The sequence below is a fragment of the Ascaphus truei genome, chromosome 12 (genome assembly GCF_040206685.1).
Source record: "Ascaphus truei isolate aAscTru1 chromosome 12, aAscTru1.hap1, whole genome shotgun sequence".
NCBI lineage: Eukaryota > Metazoa > Chordata > Amphibia > Anura > Ascaphidae > Ascaphus > Ascaphus truei.
The window spans coordinates 49,635,014-49,658,563 of NC_134494.1; the positions used below are offsets into that span (position 1 = coordinate 49,635,014).

General features: G+C 45.4%; 1 protein-coding gene across 2 annotated transcripts in view; it reads right to left on the reverse strand.

Annotated features, from left to right (window-relative positions):
* Window positions 1-23,550, reverse strand: part of OSBPL5 (oxysterol binding protein like 5) — a 104,832-nt gene that overhangs the window by 76,193 nt on the left and 5,089 nt on the right. Inside the window, exon 1 of one of the 2 annotated variants that reach the window (XM_075567663.1) lies at window positions 15,526-15,949. The exons of the other annotated variant lie outside the window; for it this stretch is intronic. The gene's annotated coding sequence lies outside the window, so the exon portion shown is untranslated. Of the gene's footprint in view, window positions 1-15,525; window positions 15,950-23,550 lie in introns of those variants that run through there. 2 annotated transcript variants of the gene reach the window in all.

The following is a 23,550-nucleotide window of genomic DNA, read 5'->3' on the forward strand; positions in this document are numbered from 1 at the left end:
GCCAGTCAGTGTCTTTACTCACTGAGCCGCTCCTTCTCCCAGGTTCCCCTGCTTCACACTCAGTGCCAGTCAGTGTCTCACTGAGCCGCTCCTTCTCCCAGGTTTCCCTGCTTCACACTCAGTACCAGTCAGTGTCTTTACTCACTGAGCCGCTCCTTCTCCCAGGTTCCCCTGCTTCACACTCAGTGCCAGTCAGTGTCTTTACTCACTGAGCCGCTCCTTCTCCCAGGCTCCCCTGCTTCACACTCAGTGCCAGTCAGTGTCAGTCAGTGTCTTTACTCACTGAGCCGCTCCTTCTCCCAGGTTCCCCTGCTTCACACTCAGTGCCAGTCAGTGTCTCACTGAGCCGCTGCTTCTCCCAGGCTCCCCTGCTTCACACTCAGTGCCAGTCAGTGTCTTTACTCACTGAGCTGCTCCTTCTCCCAGGTTCCCCTGCTTCACACTCAGTGCCAGTCAGTGTCTTTACTCACTGAGCCGCTGCTTCTCCCAGGTTCCCCTGCTTCACACTCAGTGCCAGTCAGTGTCTTTACTCACTGAGCCGCTCCTTCTCCCAGGTTCCCCTGCTTCACACTCAGTGCCAGTCAGTGTCTTTACTCACTGAGCCGCTCCTTCTCCCAGGTTCCCCTGCTTCACACTCAGTACCAGTCAGTGTCTTTACTCACTGAGCCGCTCCTTCTCCCAAGTTCCCCTGCTTCACACTCAGTGCCAGTCAGTGTCTTTACTCACTGAGCCGCTCCTTCTCCCAGGCTCCCCTGCTTCACACTCAGTGCCAGTCAGTGTCTTTACTCACTGAGCCGCTCCTTCTCCCAGGTTCCCCTGCTTCACACTCAGTGCCAGTCAGTGTCTTTACTCACTGAGCCGCTGCTTCTCCCAGGTTCCCCTGCTTCACACTCAGTGCCAGTCAGTGTCGTTACTCACTGAGCCGCTCCTTCTCCCAGGTTCCCCTGCTTCACACTCAGTACCAGTCAGTGTCTTTACTCACTGAGCCGCTCCTTCTCCCAGGTTCCCCTGCTTCACACTCAGTGCCAGTCAGTGTCTTTACTCACTGAGCCGCTCCTTCTCCCAGGTTCCCCTGCTGCACACTCAGTACCAGTCAGTGTCTTTACTCACTGAGCCGCTCCTTCTCCCAGGTTCCCCTGCTTCACACTCAGTGCCAGTCAGTGTCTCACTGAGCCGCTCCTTCTCCCAGGTTCCCCTGCTTCACACTCAGTGCCAGTCAGTGTCTGTACTCACTGAGCCGCTCCTTCTCCCAGGTTCCCCTGCTTCACACTCAGTGCCAGTCAGTGTCATTACTCACTGAGCCGCTCCCTCTCCCAGGTTCCCCTGCTTCACACTCAGTGCCAGTCAGTGTCTTTACTCACTGAGCCGCTCCTTCTCCCATGTGTAGATTGGAAGTGGTGGATTGCTTTTGCTTTACTGCGACTCCAGTATATTGTATATTGTTAAGAAGGATTTTAGTTTAAGGGTATCTAATGGGCTCTCTTTATTTAAATATGTCACCAGCTATAAACTCTGAAATATCTGCTCATCTGGTCATATGTTAGAACCAGATATTATTGTATTTATTGACTCCATTACAATATAAAACAATTGCTTATGTCTTCACTGCATGAGAAGTCACACAATACTGCACAGGAATTCTCATTGCAAAGAGAACGACACTGTGCGGTTAATATCTGTGCACTAAGCACTGAACACGTGGATACATATTAATGACGGAGGATTAATGTGTTTCTTTCAATACAGTAACCCGTGCGTATGTTAGCCAATGCTATGTCATTCCTAATAGCACATGATACCTATTTTTATTTCTGCAATCGTGCTATTTAATATTTTAACCCACAGCTCTATATTTACTAAACTGTTGCAAGCCATAAGGAACATTATGGGAAATAAAGTGCCTTATATTTTAGCACTGTTTGAGAAACATCTTTTTCATGTGCCATTGTTGTCCTATTAGCAAAGCATAAAGCCCTGTTCACTAACGAGGTGATAAACGCTTTGCAGCATATTGATTCGCGGCCGTATGCAGGCGGACGGGTCTGCCGGCTCCTGAAATGTTTGTCTCGGTGCATCCTAAACTCAGCTGTACCATCAGGCCGATGAGGAATTATGCTAATTTACACACGGCAGATATTTATTTTTTAGGCAGCAAATGGGACACTTTACAGCCACAGATGCCGAACTTTCTATATCCCTTCACAAATGCCTTATCGCTTATTCGGGCCACGTTGTAAGGAATCGGGGAACACCTCCGCTCTGGCACCAGTGCGTGCGCGCAACCCCCGCTCTGTTTACAGAGCGTGCACACACGCGCAGCTCTTCTACTGTGCCACGGAGCATAGCTCCGCCCCCTCGGACACGCTGCGCTTCTCTTGTGCGGCGCACACACGTGATGACGTGCACCGCTCCCCAGCTGCGTGTCAAGTGTTCTATTAGCCCACTTGTCTCCAAGCCTGTCCGTGTCTCGGCGGAGGCCGCGCCTCCGCTCCGCCTCCGGTCTCATTGGATCTGGTATCCTTTATATGCCTTGCTCATTCACTCCTGCGTTGCTGAGCATAACTGGTTGTCGCCTTGAGCTCCTGCGGTTGTTGTGCCGTGCTCCCTTGTCCTGCGGTTGTTGTGCCGTGCTCCCTTGTCCTGCGGTTGTTGTGCCTTGCTCCCTTGTCCTGCAGTTGTTGTGCCTTGCTCCCTTGTCCTATGTTTCCCTGCAGCTTGATTCTTTGTGTACCGACCCGGCTTGAACTTGGAACCTCTCTGGATACTGACCCCGGCAATCTTCTACACTGCGGACCTCTCAAACCCAGACCCCGGCAATCTTCTACACTGCGGACCTCTCAAACCCAGACCCCGGCAATCTTCTACACTGCAGACCTCTCTAACCCAGACCCTGGCAATCTTCTACACTGCGGACCTCTCTAACCCAGACCATGGCTATACGGATCAATACTACGCTCACTTCTCCAACCCCAGACCACGGCGATACGGATCAATACTACGCTCACCTCTCCAACCCCAGACCACGGCGATACGGATCAATACTACGCTCACCTCTCCAACCCCAGACCACGGCGATACGGATCAATACTACGCTTATATATCCAACCCAGACCACGGCGATACGGATCAATACTACGCTTACCTCTCCAACCCCAGTCCACGGCGATACGGATCAATACTATGCTCACCTCTCCAACCCCAGACCACGGCTATACAGATCAATACTACACTTACCTCTCCAACCCCAGACCACGGTGATACGGACCAATACTACGCTCAGCTCTCCAACCCCAGACCACGGCTATACGGATCAATACTATGCTTATCTCTCCAACCCCAGACCACGGCTATACGGATCAATACTACGCTTATCTCTCCAACCCCAGACCACAGCGACACGGATCAATACTACGCTCACCTCTCCAACCCCAGACCACGGCTATACGGATCAATACTACGCTCACCTCTCCAACCCCAGACCACGGCTATACGGATCAATACTACGCTTACCTCTCCAACCCAGACCACGGCTATACGGATCAATACTATGCTTACCTCTCCAACCCCAGACCACAGCGATACGGATCAATACTACGCTTACCTCTCCAACCCCAGACCACGGCGATACAGATCAATACTACGCTCACCTCTCCAACCCCAGACCACGGCGATACGGATCAATACTACGCTCACCTCTCCAACCCCAGACCACGGCGATACAGATCAATACTACGCTTACCTCTCCAACCCCAGACCACGGCTATACGGATCAATACTACACTTACCTCTCCAACCCCAGACCACGGCTATACGGATCAATACTACACTTACCTCTCCAACCACAGACCACGGCGATACAGATCAATACTACGCTTACCTCTCCAACCCCAGACCACAGCGACACGGATCAATACTACGCTCACCTCTCCAACCCCAGACCACGGCGATACGGATCAATACTACGCTTATATCTCCAACCCCAGACCACGGCGATATGGATCAATACTACGCTTATCTCTCAAACCCCAGACCACGGCGATACGGACTTTACTACTCTAACTTCTCCATCCCAAGATCCTGGCAAGTATCTGATAACCCGCTTTCTCTCCAGTCCAGATCTGGGACAATGCGCCTGCCAGGCACGCTTACACTGCGGTGGGTGTGTGGTTTAATACCTTCCCACCTCAGTACCGGGGTCCTGTCTTACTCGTGGGCAGCGCAAGCGTTACACACGTTCATCAAATGCCGCTACAGGGTGGGATAACCCATACCGACGCTTGATCAAAGATTGTTGTTCACTTAATAAAGGCAATTAAATATACCCCTGATTGTCAATTTCAGAAGAGAACCTAAGGCAGTAACGCGTGATACAACACACCCAATGTTTGGGGTAAAAATAAATAAATATTTATATATATATACAGATTATGTGTGTGTGTATATATATATATATATATATATATATATATATATATATATATATATATATTGTGACAAAGTCCAAAGATGTTAGGCAGCTTTCTGCCCCGTTTTAGGTCAGAAAGTGCAGGAATAGTTCAAAATGATCCGTTCCACAGCTTCACATTAACTCAGGCTGCTGGATGGAAAATCCAGACCACAGATTACAATGTGTCTAGTTCTCCCTCACCTGCTCTTCTAATCACTTGCACAGGTATTTAGAGCAGAGAGGTTTGCATTTCAGTCTCTCTCCTTAGAGCCTGGAGGTATCGCTGCTCCCCTGTATCCAGTTTCGGGGTGGACGGCCCCTCCAAGTATCACAGTACCAGAGGATTTGCCTGGACACTTGGGACCGTGTTCCCACCACGAACAGATAAGACAAAACAAATGTTTATTGCTGTTGCTAAAAGACTGTGCTGTATCTAGTGACCCTAAATGAGAGGGCATTGTTTTAAGCTGGGGAACCAGGTTAGTTGGCCCAGAGCAGTTAGAGGCTGATTCTGATGTGTAGTTAGATCCCTGGCCTCTGTGTGCTTGTCACTCACTGGATGTAGGTAGAATAAGTACAGTGGCGTGATCAGTGGATTCTGGTGGGTCCCTCTAACCATACACGGGAAGCAGCTGGGACTGAGATATCAGTAGCAGGAGATCCCCATACTGTCATGGTGCTGTGAGAGAAGCACAGGGAGCCTGCGGAGGTGAACAGTCCAGGATATCGGCGGTGCGGTGAGCTGTGGCAACCACCCTTACCTTCCTGTCACTTTTATAGTGAAAAAACGCTGAATTTGATTTTATACATTGTGAGTGCACGTTTTATACTATTTCATATAGTTTATTTGTATACCATTGATCTGCACCATGGAGGTCTGTCTTTATCTTTACATGTACACCTGCTACTGATATCTCAGTCCCAGCTGCTTCCCGTGTATGTTCAGAGGGACCCACCAGAATCCACTGATCACGCCACTGTACTTATTCTACCTACATCCTGTGAGTGACAAGCACACAGAGGCCAAGCATCATTATTATCTCACACCTGAACCATATTATTTGCACTTAGTGTGTGTTTTGTCTGTTGTGTTTTCTCCTACATGCTCCCCCTGGGTTGAGAAAATATCGTTTGATCTTCTGGGACCAGCCAAAACAGTCCCTTCCAGAGGGTTTGAGCGGGGGGTTACAACGTTTATTATATTTTTCACTATTACACTATTTTGAGTCACAATTCTATTTATATCACTATATATGTGTTACATTTATTCACTGTATTTTAAGTGATCACTAGCACTTAATTAGCGCCAGTTTCTTCACCAATCACATTGCTAGTTAGATCCCTGAAAGGGATAGGATTTCTTTATATGATTTGGTTTTTATTTCTTAAAAGTGACACTGTGTGAAATGCTATAACACTGATATGAGTAAACCGCTGAATGAAAATATCTGAGTGCCTCTAACCTACACATGTTAAAGCTGCAGTCCCTTACTGGGACGAAAATAAAGCAGGCAGAAGCCTGAGTTAAGCAACGTAATACTTTGCATGTTCCTGTCTGTTGTATAATTAACCCTCGAAGACTGTGTCGGGAAGAACCCAGACAGACGTCAGCACTACAAAAGAGGGGCGTTTGTCACTATATATATATATATATATATATATAATCCAATGCACAGCCGGCACACCATATGCAAGTAAATAAGTTTTGGTGCTTATCCCATAAAGCAATAACAGACCATACGATACCGGTTGCAACACGACATCAAGGGACAGCACGCAGGTAAGTAAATCAAAAATGTTCTATATTTGATAGAAGACACAAAAACCGACGTTTCGGTCCCCCAGTGGGACCTTTCTCAAGGTGGCACCACCTTGAGAAAGGTCCCACTGGGGGACCGAAACGTCGGTTTTTGTGTCTTCTATCAAATATAGAACATTTTTGATTTACTTACCTGCGTGCTGTCCCTTGATGTCGTGTTGCAACCGGTATCGTATGGTCTATATATATATATATATATATATATATATATATATATATATATATATATATATATAAATAGTTAGGGCTGTACTTACTAAGCCATTGCTGGAGGACACCCTACATTTATACCAATAGGCTGTAAGGGGTCTTCCAGTGTGGGAAGGGGTCTTGTGCAGAAGACTGCAATATGGGCTATAATCTTAATCTAAACAAATATATCTTTTATTGCACAACAAATTATTTTTACTCTCATTTTAATAGGTAACTAAAGGTACATTTAGGGATATTCTCTAAATCAGGGGTGCACAATCTTTTTAGTCTGCACCCCCCTGCCTGCTCTCCCCCTGCTCTCGCCCCCCCTGCCTGCTCTCGCCCCCCCTGCCTGCTCTCCCCCTGCTCTTCCCCCCCTGCCTGCTCTCCCCCCTGCTCTCGCCCCCCCTGCCTGCTCTCCCCCTGCTCTCGCCCCCCTGCCTGCTCTCCCCCCTGCTCTCGCCCCCCCTGCCTGCTCTCCCCCTGCTCTTGCCCCCCTGCCTGCTCTCCCCCCGGCTCTCGCCCCCCCCGCCTGCTCTCCCCCCTGCCTGCTCTCCCCCCTGCCTGCTCTCGCCCCCCTGCCTGCTCGCCCCCCTGGCTGCTCTCCCCCCTGGCTGCTCTCCCCCCTGCTCTCGCCCCCCCTGGCTGCTCTCCCCCCTGTTCTCGCCCCCCTGTCTGCTCTCCCCCCTGCCTGCTTTCCCCCCTGCTCTCGCCCCCCCTGCCTGCTCTCCCCCCTGCTCTCGCCCCCCCTGCCTGCTCTCCCCCTGCTCTCGCCCTCCTGCCTGCTCTCCCCCCTGCTCTCACCCCCCCTGCCTGCTCTCCCCCCTGCCTGCTCGCCCCCCTGCCTGCTCGCCCCCCTGTCTGCTCTCGTCCCCTGCTCTCGCCCCCCTGCCTGCTCTCCCCCCTGCTCTCGCCCCCCCCTGCCTGCTCTCCCCCCTGCCTGCTCTCCCCCTGCTCTCGCCCCCCCTTGCTGCTCTCCCCCCTGCTCTCGCCCCACTGCCTGCTCTCCCCCCTGCCTGCTCTCCCCCCTGCTCTCGCCCCCCTACCTGCTCTCCCCCCTGCTCTCGCCCCCCCTGCCTGCTCTCCCCCCTGCTCTCGCCCCCCCTGGCTGCTCTCCCCCCTGCCTGCTCTCCCCCCTGCTCTCGTCCCCCAATGGCTGCTCTCCCCCCTGCTCTCGCCCCCCCTGGCTGCTCTCCCCCCTGCTCTCGCCCCACCCTCAGGCCTCGTCCCCATTGCTCGCGGCTGTGCAAGCTACGGTGTGCGTGGCGCGAACAAGATACCGCGCTCTATGGGACCGGCCCCAGTCGCTGCCTGCGCGCGCCTGCAGAAAGCGCGATGCGCGACCACCTTTCTGATAAGACAAAATGTTTGTCTTTTGACGCGGCGGCCGAGCATTGGCCACATCACGGCGGTTCAGCCAATGAGAGCGAAGCAGCCGCGTGTCATCATGGCCGCGCCCCCGCCACACCCCCACCACGCCTCCCCTGCTTTCTCTAAGACGCACATCCCATTGCGACCCCTAGACTGCAGATCGCGGCTGAAACTGGTGTACGCGCTGCCAGGCGCTCCAACGCACGCGTGAACGCAGTGACTGGGGCTGTAGTCTTACCTTCTCATCGGCGTTTCTGACATCACGACGTAATGCGACGCTTCGCCAGAATACGCTGGAGATCAGGCACGGGAGTAACAGAGGCCTCGCGCGATCCCCCGGCATTTAATTTAAATGCTTTGGGGAAGAGCGCGGATCCTCTATACGCCCTGCGTCCTCCCCCCCATAAAATCTTGGGGGGGTAAACCCCCCAGTTTACGCACCCCTACTCTAAAAGACCCATATAATGAAGGCATGATGTTCCCGCCATGTTGCCTCATGTAGGTCAGTATCACGTACGCTAAAGTCTATGTGTAAAAGGCGCTATTCCATTCTTTAGATAGACTGAAGCACATGGATATGCGAGCTCATACCCGGGATATATATATATATATATATATATATATATATATATATATATATATATATATATATATATATATATATATATATATATATATATAGCGCTGCCATAGAACAATGACATGATCTTTGCTGATCTTACTTATTTTATCAATACTTCAACAGTGAAAGGGAATGTAATTTATGATTTATTTCATCCTATTAAGCCAGGGGTTCTCAAGCCCCCCCCCTGCTGAATCCACCCCAACAGGTCAGGTTTCCAGGATATCCCTGATTCAGCACAGGTGGCTCAATCAGTCCCTGCTTCAGCACAGGTTGAGCCACTGATTGAGCCACCTGTGCTGAAGCAGGGATATCGTTAAACCTGACCTGTTGAGAACCCTTGTTTCAAGCTATATTTACATTATCTGCACTTTTGTAGCTTAATGTGAATTATTTACAAAGCAATGACTTATTTTGTAATTTTCTCTTATGACATAAACAACACTGAAATGTATTTGCTTTATACTAACAAAACCATACTTAGGTAAAGTATGTATCCAACAGCACTGGGCACCGGAACATCATGTTCTAGCAATTTTGCTTTTGGTACTTTGTCCACATCAATGGCACAAGCAAGACTGCTTTATTTGTGTCTTATCTCTGGCCATGAACGTCTGAATTTGTGTGACAACACGAACAGATCAAGGTAATTGTTGACAGCGTGATACCAGATCTGGGAGGAATAAGCAGGCGAGCTCGTGGATGTACTGTGCACATGTTAAAGGGACCGGTTTCTGGTCTTTGATTTTTTTCCCTTTTCTATTTCTGTTAAGCTGGCAGCCGATCTGAGAGGATATTCAGTAATTACAGAGTGTACATTGTGCTGATACATCCTGACTGACACGCCAGCCACCTTTATTGTGTTCCATGATGAATCCACACGTCCTGTTTTACGCATGCGTTATCAGACGGTGCTTTTTCGCTGGGATAGGTTAAGGATTAAGGCTTGATTTTCATTGTTTTACGCGCAACCCCCCCAATCACATACCTGGCCATACAATTTACGGTTCCCTGAGAAATAGCTGCTGGTACAAAATATTGGTAGGTCCATTGATTAGTTTCCTACTGTATGTTCACATTTCATAAATACGGCATCATTAGCTCTCTATTTTACCCCCTTGTTTTGGTTACATGTAGTAATACCTAACATGCAACAGCATTACTGTACAGTATGTAGCCATCACTTGCTAACAAATACCGCAGATATGGCAGAAATCTCCGGAACCTCTTACTGCTGCAGCAGTATTTTTCAGACTAGCATAAACTAAGTCCCAGATACATTGAGAACATGACTTGACACAGACACTTCTCAAATCACCTTATTAAAATTCCACAGCCCACGATCCATTTAGAACAGTTGACCTACCATGTCCCAAGTCTAGTTTGCTTCAATACAGTCTTTTTTCCTTCCTAGTTTCCTAAAATGTATTGTCCCTTTCCAAAATGTATATCGGTAAAGTTGTACCAACAATACTACCGCCATCCACCTAGAACCCAGCGGATATTTATTCCTAACAGTTTACAGAACCAGAACATCCAACTGTACCTATTTAGCAGTTATACTACATGTTTTGGGTCCTGTAAGATCAGCTGTACCTACTGTACTAAACAGAATTTATTTGTGTATGCTGCATAAGCTTGGCGACTTTCGTTAGTATTACCTCTATCAACAGGTGTAGAGGAACTTCAGCGGTACCTATATGTATGTGCAAAATGTGGGAGGGTCTGCTCTGCATAACTTCTTTACATGACTCCAATTAAACCACTGTGTAATGAATATAAATATTGCTGTTAAATGTATGCTCTCCCCAAGCACCAATGGCAGTTAGATGTGTAAGGGGTGCAACCTGGGGGGCTGAGGCTGTCTTTACAGATATCACTATTATCTAATATTTCAAGGTTTAGAAATGTGGTAAACTGAAACCCAGGATGTCTCATCCCTATAGCCCATCCCTTGTGTGTACTGACACTGTTTGCTGAACAGGACCTTCCAGCATTAGTCAAAGGTTTTCTTTCAACATGATTACATTTCTTTTAGGAAGTCAATTACATATTTGATTTTGTAAACTACTTGTAAGTGGGACCCGCCCTTTAAATTCCAACCAGTATAATGGTTTAGGGGAAAGAAGAGAACAAAAAGACACAAAGAAAGACTGTGTGCAAATAGAACTTTGCAGCCAGGTGTCCCTGCCGAGGGGACACTCACTTACCCCGAACCCCTTTACAGGCTGACACTGGGAAAACTGTGATCGTCTAATAAATGAGGCACGTTATGCTAACAAAACCATACTTAGGTAAAGTACAGATGTAGCCAACGTTATTGCAACACGCCTTGCAGTGGGACATAGACAGCGCAGTAACGGGAGAAGCAGCCATTGTTTTGAATCAGTCGAATGTGAGGAGGTGGATGGTACGAGCAAGCTCTGTCACCCGTGGGAGCGCGCCAACGGGTGCAATAAAGTTGGCTACATCTGTATATATCCAGCAGCGTTTTGCATCATACTGTTACATATAACCATGTGGAACTATACTGGTACATATAACCATTTGGAACTATACTGGTACATATAACCATTTGGAACTATACTGTTACATATAACCATTTGGAACTATACTGTTACATATACTGTAACCATTTGGAACTATACTGTTACATATAACCATTTGGAACTATACTGGTACATATAACCATTTGGAACTATACTGGTACATATAGCCATTTGGAACTGTACTGGTACATATAATCATTTGGAACTATACTGTTACATATAACCATTTGGAACTATACTGTTACATATAACCATTTGGAACTGTACTGGTACATATAACCATTTGGAACTGTACTGTTACATATAATCATTTGGAACTATACTGGTACATATAACCATTTGGAATTGTACTGTTACATATAACCATTTGGAACTATACTGGTACATATAACCATTTGGAACTGTACTGTTACATATAATCATTTGGAACTATACTGTTACATATAACCATTTGGAATTGTACTGTTACATATAACCATTTGGAACTATACTGTTACATATAACTATTTGGAATTGTACAGTTACATATAACCATTTGGAACTATACTGTTACATATAACCATTTGGAACTATACTGTTACATATAACCATTTTGAACTATACTGGTACATATAACCATTTGGAACTATACTGGTACCTATAACCATTTGGAACTATACTGGTACCTATAACCATTTGGAACTATACTGGTACCTATAACCTTTTGGAACTATACTGGTACATATAACCATTTGGAACTATACTGGTACATATAACCATTTGGAACTATATTGGTATATATAACCATTTGGAACTATACTGGTACCTATAACCATTTGGAACTATACTGGTATATATAACCATTTGGAACTATACTGGTACCTACTGCTGCGCCAGCCTTTATTCTAAAACTTCTCGGGGGCATTGTGGTTGCATGTCCTGAATTCCACACTCACTAAATTGAGCTCATGCTGCATTCACGCCGCCCGGCACCCGCGGTTGAACTGCGTTTGATTCGCGGTTGATCTGTTTAATTATAATGGTTCGGATTTAATTGGGGGCAATTCTTCGCGTACCCGCCAGGTGGCAGATATTCATGAATTGTAATGAATTCTAATGTGTACACTACTGTACATGTGCTACAGTAATGTGTCAACTTGCAGGTGTTTAAAAAAAAAAACCACAGTGGTCCATTGTGAATTGACCGTGGTACTGAAGAAGTTACTGTTGTGTTACTTAGGCATTTCATAATAAAAACTAAATGCACTGTGTCTTTTTTTCCCCATTTGGCGACTGGACGGACGCAATGAGTACACAGCAGTACGTGTGCAAAAGACTTGATTGTACATATGCATTTTTTATGTGTATGGCTAAGGAGCCTCAGACTACTGTATAAAGTATGAACTCGTAACGTCAATCTCTGCTTGAAAAATAATCTTCAAATTACAATGTAATTACACACACACACACACACACACACACACACACACACACACACACACACACACACACACACACACACACACACACACACACACACACACACACACACACACACGTGCGGAACAGTACGGCTGTAGGTTGAATTGCTATTAGACTTTTGAGACAACAGCTCGCGATCGTCCACTTGAGTTTCTAGACGGTATTGCAGACATCGCTAAAATGCATTTTTCAGCGTCCGATAGATGGATTCTGCGCACGATAGAAAGCTGATAGAAACCAGAGTCAATTGCTATACGGTTGGAAAACATAGCGTGTCATGACCCGGTATTCACAGCGGTACGGCGTGCGAGGCTTTAGATTAAAGGCTGGCGCAGCTGTATAACCATTTGGAACTATACTGGTACATATAACTATTTGGAACTATACTGGTACATATAGCCATTTGGAACTATACTGGTACATATAGCCATTTGGAACTATACTGGTACATATAACCATTTGAAACCATACTGCTTATATGACTGACACTGACTGTATCTTATGAACCTTTCATAAATCCAGCCAAAGTGGCCATTTTCAGCTGAAATTCCATACTGACTTCAGTTGGGAGTTTCGGCCGAGAACAGCCTGATTTGCTGCTTCAGCGTATATAGAATCAGCCCCTTACTGTGGTATGTGTGGACCTTTGCCCCATGCAGCCTTTTTTTACTGCAACAGAAAGGTTCAAATAATGCATCATGTGTTTTGCTTCTATATAGTTGTTGGTGATTTGGGGATTTTCACATATAAACTGGTTTTGGTTGTTTTTCATAGTTTTCAATTTTGTATTTTGTGTGGTCATATTACTATCTTTTATAGTCTACACTAAGCATTAACTCCCCTAAAAAGTTCCTTCATTTGCATGGGCCCCAATTAAGCCCACTGAAGATCTACACCAGGGGTGGGCAAAATGGGGGTGCGACATTTTCCAGGGGGGACGACGCTGCGGTTACAGAGGTCCGGCACTTTGGCAAGGCATTTAAATGAAATGCCGGGGGACCGCGCGAGGCCTCTGTAACTCACCTTGACTTCCAGAGACGCTGCGGGGTCCCATGACATCACGTTACCATAGCAACGTGATGTCACATGATGCCAGGGTAAGAGGGGGAGGGGGGGGCGCGAGCAGGGGGAGGCAGCATGCAGAGGAAAATGTTTGCGCACCCCTGCTCTACACCACTTAAAAAAACATCTTTCAGTAGAGAGGCAAAGAAGGGTGGGGGGCCGTGCTGGTCCTTTCTCCACGTAGTAACAGAGGAGGGAGAGGGAGGAGGGGGTGTGATACCTTTTATTGGACCAACAAGTAGTTGATACGTTACAAGCTTTCCAACCTCTCAGGGTCCTTCATCGGAGAAAGACATTACAGTCATATACCTAAGAATCATTAAGTATAATAAGATGCATCGGGGAACTCAGTAAAAAGGAACAAAGGCAATTCATTATACTATTCAGTTTTATATACCAAACAATGCTAATATTCACTAGGATTGGTATTGGCAAGTTCCCATGAGGTAATACTTCACATGCAATAAAAAAATATTCATTTGCTACATTATTTGCTAGAAATTTGTGCTCCTCTATAGCTGGTCATTGCAATGTGCTGCAGCCCACGGTGGCAAGAACACGAGATCCCGCTGCATTCGCTCTTCATTTAGCCAATGGCACGATGTCACCCTACAGCAATGCCTCCTGAACCAGTCTAAGTACAATGCGCCTCCACAAAGCTCTAACACTGGACCCACGAAGGCATCAATGGAGGCCCTGCTTGTTACCGTGCTGTGTGTCTGAGCATCGCAGAAAGACATGCAGGCCAATGTTTACCGAGCAGTAAAATAAAACACCTTACAATCCCGGAAGACCCCTTACAACGATCACTTGCATGTGCAGTAAGGGGTTTTATGGAATAATACTGCTTAGTAAACATGGGCCGCGTAATCTTTTAGTCCAAAACGCTCAATCTCATTAAATGAATTGCATTCGCCTCTGCATTTGTTTTAGCAAATATATATATATATATATATATATATATATATATATATATATAAAAGATCCTTTCTCTCACCCTTTGCTTATACAGTATATGGTTTTTGTTTTTAAATATAATGCTCTCTGACACAACCCTAATACTTTTTTTTAATTCGCCTATCTAAAGCAAATAAGAGAAATGGTTGGGAAAAAAACCCCATATTTATTATTTAATTAATCTCTTCCACAGTAATATTTATTTTCCATTACCCTCTATAAACAACTAACCTTGGCTAAGGCTATAAGGACACATTTACAACCTAAATCAATATGCTCTGTTGTCTTAATCACCGAGTCATTACTCTTTCTTCTAAAAAGGAATCAGACAATGTGAGTCACAGCCAAAACAAGGCAGATTTCACCATCTTTCCAAGGGATTTTCAGCACTGGCTTTAGTGAAGCTGAGCAGTACAGCTGTTCACAAATCTATTTCACAGAAAGCCTTCCACACATCTGTCTGTCAAAGCAGTCAGATTTAACCTAAAACATCCATATTTTGCCACAACTCCCCTCCCCTAGTTCAATTTGTTTCTCATGCCCTGATTGGATGCAATGAGAATCTGCTTCATAATGGTGCAATATTGATTTTGGTCTAGAGGCATGATGCTTTTAATGGACAAAAAAAATAGATATTATGTGTGCTTCCTAGCTAAGAAACCAATGATAAAATGGCTTTAAAAATGAATGCTAATACTGAAGGATATACCATGCTTCTGTTAACCAACACACCCCCTCTTTAAAATAAGCCATTTGATTCACAATGTAGCTGATTCAATGAATATATACTTAAAGGAGTAAAGAGAGGTAGATGTTAAATGCAGCAATTCAACATCTAATGAACTAATCTGACATTTCTAAAGGTTTCAATGCAGTAAAGAAGTAGTCATTCTGCCACCCAATATAAATTGCTTTGGGAAATACAAATCTACAGCAGTGGCAACAGTTAATATACCGATTTACAAGCAGTAAAAGAATGGAGCCTGCTTTAGTGCTCAGCTTAGACATATTGGCAGTGCATGTAAAAAGCAGAAATATTGCTTACCTTCTTAATCAAGGACAGGGCGTATTTCTGGGGCACTGAAGGAGGGAGAAATACTTTACATGTTCCCTCTTCAGTGCTGTATCTCTAGCGCAAAAACTTCATTGTGTACCATCCCCTCTGTTATCCAACCCTAATTCTCTCTGGTATGAGTCCTAGGAGGTTTGTATTCTTAATGGATTGCAGGCAGTGTTTGTAGCAGTGTCACAGTCCTGTATCTCCTTCAGTAAAGCTGCATGTGTTGTCCCCAGTTGGAAAAACAGCAGATGCCTCTTCTCCAGCAAACACTTTCTACATGGCTCTTTGCTAGGCTGCAAGGCTGCTTATAGAATGGGATTGTTCATTCTAGTGAGAGCAGCAAAGAAGCCCACAGGGAAAGGCATGCAGCTGTTTGGAAGGAGGCTGACCAAGGAAAAACTCTGTACTACAAGACTGATACAACCAAGGAGAATGCGCAGGGAGATGGGGGAGTGGAGGAGAGCTAAGTAAAGCTTAGCAGTAGATGTTCATCATACAGTATATCTTGGTAAAATAACCATGTACTGTATATGATTTTAAAGGTACCCTACACTTATTAAATTTTTATTTTATTAATGTAACCAAAACATTTGTGTGTCTTTACAGGCAGATAAATAAGGTAATATCTGTTAAATATGTTTATTGTTTAAACAGCGTTAACCATTGTGTTATATACATGGCTGTATATAGAAATACCAATGGCCTCTCTTAGGCTGCGACCACGCTGCCGCTGAGCGCGCTCATGCTTGAGAGCGGTGAAGTCACCAACTCTCCCAGCATGAGCGCAGCGTGTCCTGCATAAGGCTGAGTCCATGCTCCCTGCTTGCTCACTGAGGCGCGCTGAGGCTCAGGGAAAGCGGGTGCTTTCCCTGGCCTTGCGGTTGCTTACCGCACGTGCCTTCAGCAGGCCTTTAAGGGGCGGGTACGTCACTGGCCGGGGGCGGGCCAGTGATGTCACGGAGCTGGTTTGCCCTCATTGGGCGAACCGCTCACGTGACCGGCCTGTCTCGTCGGCAAGCGGGGGAATTTTAAATTCCCCTAAGACCTGCGCAGGTGAGCCCCTACTAAAGCCGCTCTAATTGCGGCTGTAGGGGCTCAGTGCTGAGTGGGAGCGCGCCTCAGCGTGCTTCCGCCAGCAAGCAGTAACATGGCCGAGGCCTAATTTTGCAAGCGAAGGGGGCAGGTGTCGTTGGGTGGATTGGGGCTATTTCTGTGTGTAGTGTGTGGCTGTGTGCTGTGTGGCTGTGTGCTGTGTGGCTGTATGCTGTGTGCATTGACTGCTGCTGAGCGGGCTCCAAAATGAATTTTATCTGTCTCCCCTGAGCGCCGTATTTGGGAAAGCAAACGTGCCCGTGCACGCGCGCCGAATGCGCAAGGCCGTGCAGATTTACATTCCCTGAAGTAAACGCTCCACGCGCACTCAGCAGCAGCGTGGACGCAGCCTTAACCAAACCTAGGTTCCCAATAAAGTCCCTGGTTCCCTGCACGTAATGGACTGGCACGTCTGGTACGGGAGATCTGACGGGATCCCCGTGCTGTTTTTAAATAGGTCTATTTCTGAATGAGGATATTGTGTCATGTATCTGAATCTTACAGCTCTTTATTGCTGATGTCCACCTTTTCAATGTGTTTGCTGCTTTACCTCCGTATGATATAAGACTTCGGATTGGCCTGGGTAGTACTGAATGCCACCTGGAATCTGTGGAAAACCATTGCTATCTATTCATCACCCTCCCCTCCATGTGAGACAGTGTAAGGGATCCGGGGGCACGCGCCCCTCAGCGGGTCCCCGTCACCTCCCCTCCATGTGAGACAGTGTAAGGGATCCGGGGGCACGCGCCCCTCAGCGGGTCCCCGTCACCTCCCCTCCATGTGAGACAGCAGTGGATGATAATTAGGCTGAGGCCCATTTCAATATACAGTGACAGCGCTTCCCCTTGTTAAAGAAGAGTTCCGCTCCATTCAAATGACTAGGACTAAGATCTTCTCCAGCTTCGCAGCATCTTAATAGAGACCTAAGTACAAAGGGCATATGTATCATGGCGAAACTGGTGCAATTCAAGAGCAAAAACATTTATCCAGATGTATCAAAGAAAAAACCTTATTGATTTTAATAGGGTTTTCTTTTTTGATCTGGTGCAATTATTTTGCCGCTCCCCTTGATTTTTGGATTGTGTTTTCCTTTTTTGTGCTGTTGCCTCTTTGGCAGTGTGTAGCACTTTTTTTTTTTTTTGCACTTTATTGTGATATTTTTAGTATGTAGATCAGTGTGTTGTTTGTCTTCCTCCGTACCCAGTCCCCCTGGTGATACCCCTCTCTGGGGACTATTTGTCTTGGTAGTTGCATCCTGACAGCGCCCTGTATAGTATGCTCTGTTCATTACTTTTTTTTTAGCTTTTTGTTTTTGCATTAAATTGCTTTGTGTTTGACCACTATTGGTGTCACTGCGGTTTATGAGTGCTGCAGGTACTTTTTTATTTTTGTATCTATCTAGGGTTTAGAGAGACCCGTATCCCTGCGTGCCTCACTCTTTTTGTCTATATATTTAGTAGTAGTGCTGATTGACCCTAGATTCTGATTTTTTTTTTTGGCCTTGATACGTATGGGCCAATGTCTGCAAATTTTATTTTAAATGATTTATTTTGCTTTCATTTTTGCTTTTATAACTACTGTAGATACAGATGCAGCGTCCGTTATTCGAACAAATCACGGCGCCGTTTTCATGTGCGCTGCTGTATTCCACGCGGCATTAACGCGGCCAATCGCCCCAGGCACACGTGTTTATCGCGGTTGCTTTGTTTGAATTTCATGGATTCTGTTTCGTATCCGTGGCAGAAATGAATGAATTGTAATGTGTACAGTACTGTGTGCTACTGTGTCACTGTCAGTGTTTTACACTAAAATGCCATTTTCTGCACTCGCGTCTTAAGGCGGGAAGGGGCGGGAAGGTTGGAAGAAATCACGCGCCATGACATGGGTATTCCGAGGTAAACAACGCGTGGTGTTCGAATAACGACCGCTGCACCTGTACATAGATTTTATATTTCTTTTCACCGTGGCCTGAGAACCTTTCTTGTTTATGGCTGTATCCTACCAGAGATTATTCCCATCAGAAACCAAGGAGCTCTCCAATGGTGCAAAAACAATGCTCAGGAGCATCTCTGCTAGGAAATGAATGAATGACTTATTAATAAATTAAGGCCACACTCTGGAACGTACCATTGGAAGGCTTTCCTACAGTCATTATAGGCTCACTAATGGGCAGTTACTTTGGATTGTTTCCAAAATCCTATTGGTGCCAGTGGGGTAATAATGGGATGATGCTGGTATACTACCTCTCTTGAAGCTGAAATGGATATATCTGTGCACCTACTGTACTTTCAGTGGAATCTCTCTTCTGTAATGAATTTCACAATGAGCTATGTGACCCAAATGAGAAAGGAAAAACCAAAGGCAATGGATACATAGAAAATAGGACAATCTATGTGAAGCTGCATCTGCTTTACAGAAAAGCAGTCCGAATAATTGCCCACATCAACATCATAAGACCAATGAGCAGATACACAGTTCACGCCAATGCGCTTTGACAAACCGCCCCCAACTCCCCCTGCTATCCTGGTACATTCTGCCCCCTTCGTAACAAGAAAAGGCAATACTATGGCTGCACACACTGTAAATTGGAATAATGTTTGGTAGAAAAGAAACTGCACATCTGTATGATATTACATTCCATAGAAATATGGAGACAGAGGCATATGTGCCAGGAGGATGTTGAAGGTTCTCATGACATATAACCTTTTCCACGTACAGTCTAACTCAAGGGGCATATAAGTGCAGTTACACCAGCCACATGACTCCTCTTCCATTCCAATCACTGATGTGGTTCTCTGGGAGTTGCCGGAGCGCAGGTTATCCGGGGAAGCCCTGTGCTTTCTGGCTTCTTGTTGTTGCTGCTCTTGGATGGATGAATGAAGATAAACAAAGCTTTACTGAAAACTCTGTACCTGGGCCCACTTTGCCTAGAATTGGTGGAATCCACTTAATTTATTGAGGCTCTCAATGATGCATGCGATGAACAATTACATTGACTAATTATTATATAAAAGGAATATCCCCATAACCATATTGTGTGCTCGTTACCAAAGTGTCTCGGCTGCAACTGTGTAGCAACATTAGGGCAAAGAACAGCACCATGTTTATCAGAGAAAAGGAATCCCATTAAAAGCAATGGACGTGTTTGTTGCTTTCTGTAATTTGGTGTCATTCTTTATCACTGTAAAACAAGTTTGGGTCAGACAGCACCACTCTGTTCAAAGCGCATGTGGTGAGAAAATGTCTAGCAGTGCCCAAAGACAGCAGGGAACCCCCCAATTCCTGAATCGTGTAGTCAAAATAGAGAAGAGGGGTCTTTAGCACACGGAAAAAGTAATAAACTCTAAACCGAAATACAAACAGGGAAATGGGAACTGATAAGTAGCAAAAATAAACGATTTGAATAAATACACGTATATAGCGTATACGGAGTGGATTGTAAACTAAAGACCAATGGGGTCTAGGAATAGAGCGACGATCATGAACAGAAATAAGCGCGGTACGAATCCCCTCCTGCAGATGCACAGACGGGAGAAATGATGGGAAATAAAAACGGAGGGGGCAGAAAGTGAAAAATACAGATAAAGGGAGTGATAAAAAACACAACCAGCAAAAGAGGATAAAAAGCAAGGGGAGAAGAACAGTAAAGGCAAAAAAGGGGGGTGCAAGGTTTTGGGGACAAACCCCCCTTCTAAAGGCCCCTCCTGTATGGTGGTACATTCCTTCTAGTTTACAGTACTGTACTTTGCAAAAAGTATTTTAGTCTGGAAAGGCTACAGAAAACGTTTTAACGGTGGCTAGCCCCTTGCTTCATCATCGGAAACATGCTGCCAAGGGAGTCTGAAGCACCTCTAACCGGCACATATAATAATAAATAATAACAATGCTTTTCTCCAAATGGGACTTCCCAATTACAGTATAGCGCGCAGTACAGAGCCCGTAGGATTGTTACAGACACAGTCCCTGTCCAGGTGAGCTTACAATCTATGCTTTTGGTGCCTGAGGCACAGGGAGATAAAGTGACTTGCCCAAGGTCACACAGAGCTGACACCAGGAATTGAACCAGGTTCCCCTGCTTCACACTCAGGGCCTCATGCAGTAAGCCCCGATAAGGCTTTTTCGGCATTTTATAGCCGTTTTTTGCCCTCCTGATTCAGTAAGCCCCGATAAGTGGGAATTATCGGCAACTTTTCTTCCGAAAAAAATTTTTTCGCCACCCGGCTGCCGATAAGCCACTTATCGGGACTTTTTTTTCCCGCCTGAATTCAGTAAGCCCCGATCAGCTTTTTGGTGCTGATCGGCAGGCCAGATTGGAGATTTTATGGCCAATCCAGCCCGCCAACTAAAGTTGGCAACTTGCTGAAGGAGAAGCATCGGCAAGGGCGACACTTAGGAAAAATCAGCCCTTTTTCCTGCCTGTGATTGATGCCGGGGGTCTCCGGAGCTGATACCCGCACCGGAGCCCCCCGGCATGCATCCGAGGCAGGAAAAAGGCATTTAAAAGCCACTTCATTACCTTAGCGGCTAACCGCTAAGGCAATGAAGGGGTTAACCCACCGTGCCAGCGTTATTGTGGGTAGCGGGGATGGGTGAGGGGGGTATTTGGCCCTGGGTGTGAGTTTAGGACTTGCGGGGGGGATGCGGGGGCACTTAACCCCTTCACGACCGTAGCGGTTAATACCGCTACGGTCCTGAAGGGGTTAAGGCCTCCCGCTACCCACCCGCAAGCCCTAAACAACCACCGTTGGGGCTAATGCCCCCTTCACACACCCCCACTACCCACAATAATAAAAAAAACACACCCCAGCCCCACAATAACGAATTAAATAAATAATTAAATAATTATATATATATATATATATATATATATATATATATATATATATATATATATATATATATATATATATATATATATATATATACCCAACAACACCTATACCCCCCTAACATACAGTATAGTAATGGGCAGAATGACTATTATCCACAAATGGATAATAGTGCAGTTGTCCATTTACAATACATACACAACAATAAAGACTTTAAATACATATAGCACTCACCCCTGTCCCACTGCCACGATGAAGGCCATCCTCATCTTCATCCTGCCCATGCCCCATCCGCTTCTGCAAAACAAACACAAGAATTACAACATCCAAATTAATGTCCCCTAACCCCTTAATCACCATAGCGGTTATTAACCGCTACAGTTATTAAGGGGTTAAGCCACCATCACCCACATACCCTCCCCCACAAAGCCCCCCAACCACCCTCACCCAATACCCACAGGGGAGTCCTACCAAATACCCTTGGGCCTAATACCCCCTCCCCCAGCACATACAGTACAATAATGTGCCAAATAACTATTATCCACATAGGGATAATACATTATTTGGCCATTATTAAACACATTCAATAACGTTAAAATGTAAAGAAACTTGTACTAACCTCATCAATAAGAAGTCTCCGTCGCCAGCATCATCCTTGGGGTCCGTTGCCAACATTAGAAATAGCCACAACATTTCAATATCATTAACATAACACTGAACCCCTTAATCACCTTATCGGGTACTAACCTGAAAGGTAATTAAGGGGTGAAGCCATCCTGCAATGCCTACAACAGTTATGCATAACATCCTCAGTGAAATTAAAACCAATTGCCTAACCAAATTCCATTTAATCATTCAATCTGTAGGCTCACATGCCTCATAAAACATTGCATTTACAGTGTATACATGTAGCATAACATGTAAACTGCATGTACACGCTGCAAATCAATGTTAACAATACAATAATGCCACTCAAATCGCCATACATCACAAGAAGTATATTATTTAATACAATAAACTCACCATCAATGAATTACCACACATCAATTACATCCCTAAACAATTAAAATACCATCCATACCAATTACACAATGAACTAAAGCTATCCTAACAGAGAACAACTTCAAAACATAGTCAAAAGTACACCAACAATTACAATATAATAAAGCAAGGCTTTCCATATCCTACTGTACGGCCTGGAAGCCCAAAACTTACATCTGTCTAAAAATAAAATACATTTAGCACACATCAATGCATAGCCACAATGATTAACAATACAGAATTAGAAGCTTTAACAACACTATCATTTCTTACCCTGTATATATATCTGTACACATACATACAGACATACATACAGTGGGAAGAAATGATATGCATTGTAAAAAATGAAAACATGAAAAAGCAACACAAAAAACAGTTACATTAAGTACATTTCTTTATTTAACTTACCATTACTTGCCCCCACCGACTCCCGTTGATCAGCTTACTCACGAACCAATCCACGACACCATCCACGACACCATCCAGGAACAAATCCACGACACAATCCAGGAACAAATCCACGAACCAAACCAGGAACCAATCCAAGAACAAGTGCAGGAACCAATCCAGGAAGCAAGCCACGAAGAAATCCAAGAAACAATCCACGACACGATCCAGGAACAGGAACCCATAAAAGAAAAAAAAACATAACAAATTAAACATTAAAATAATAAAACATGACAATCAAGGGTTGTACTAGTTTTATTCTTAGTGAATCTGTATTACAATACCTTGTTCCGGGGTCTTCTTGACGTCCGGTGCCACGCCCTGGTCTTCAATCTTCAGGAGGAGGTCCGTCCTCCTCGGCATCTGCCTTCAAAATGAGACGACATAGGCTTTTATAGGCCTATGACGTCACATTTGTCGTCATATGGTTCCCACGGCCCTGATTGGGCCGTGAAAACCATGTGTTTTGGCCGATGTAAAAAAATTGATGACGTCACTTAAAGGCAATGCCAGCACAGCCAATCAGAATGGCTTTGCTGCTATTGCCTTTAAGAAAACGTCATGAAATGACACATGGCCGGACTCACATGGTACTTGAACC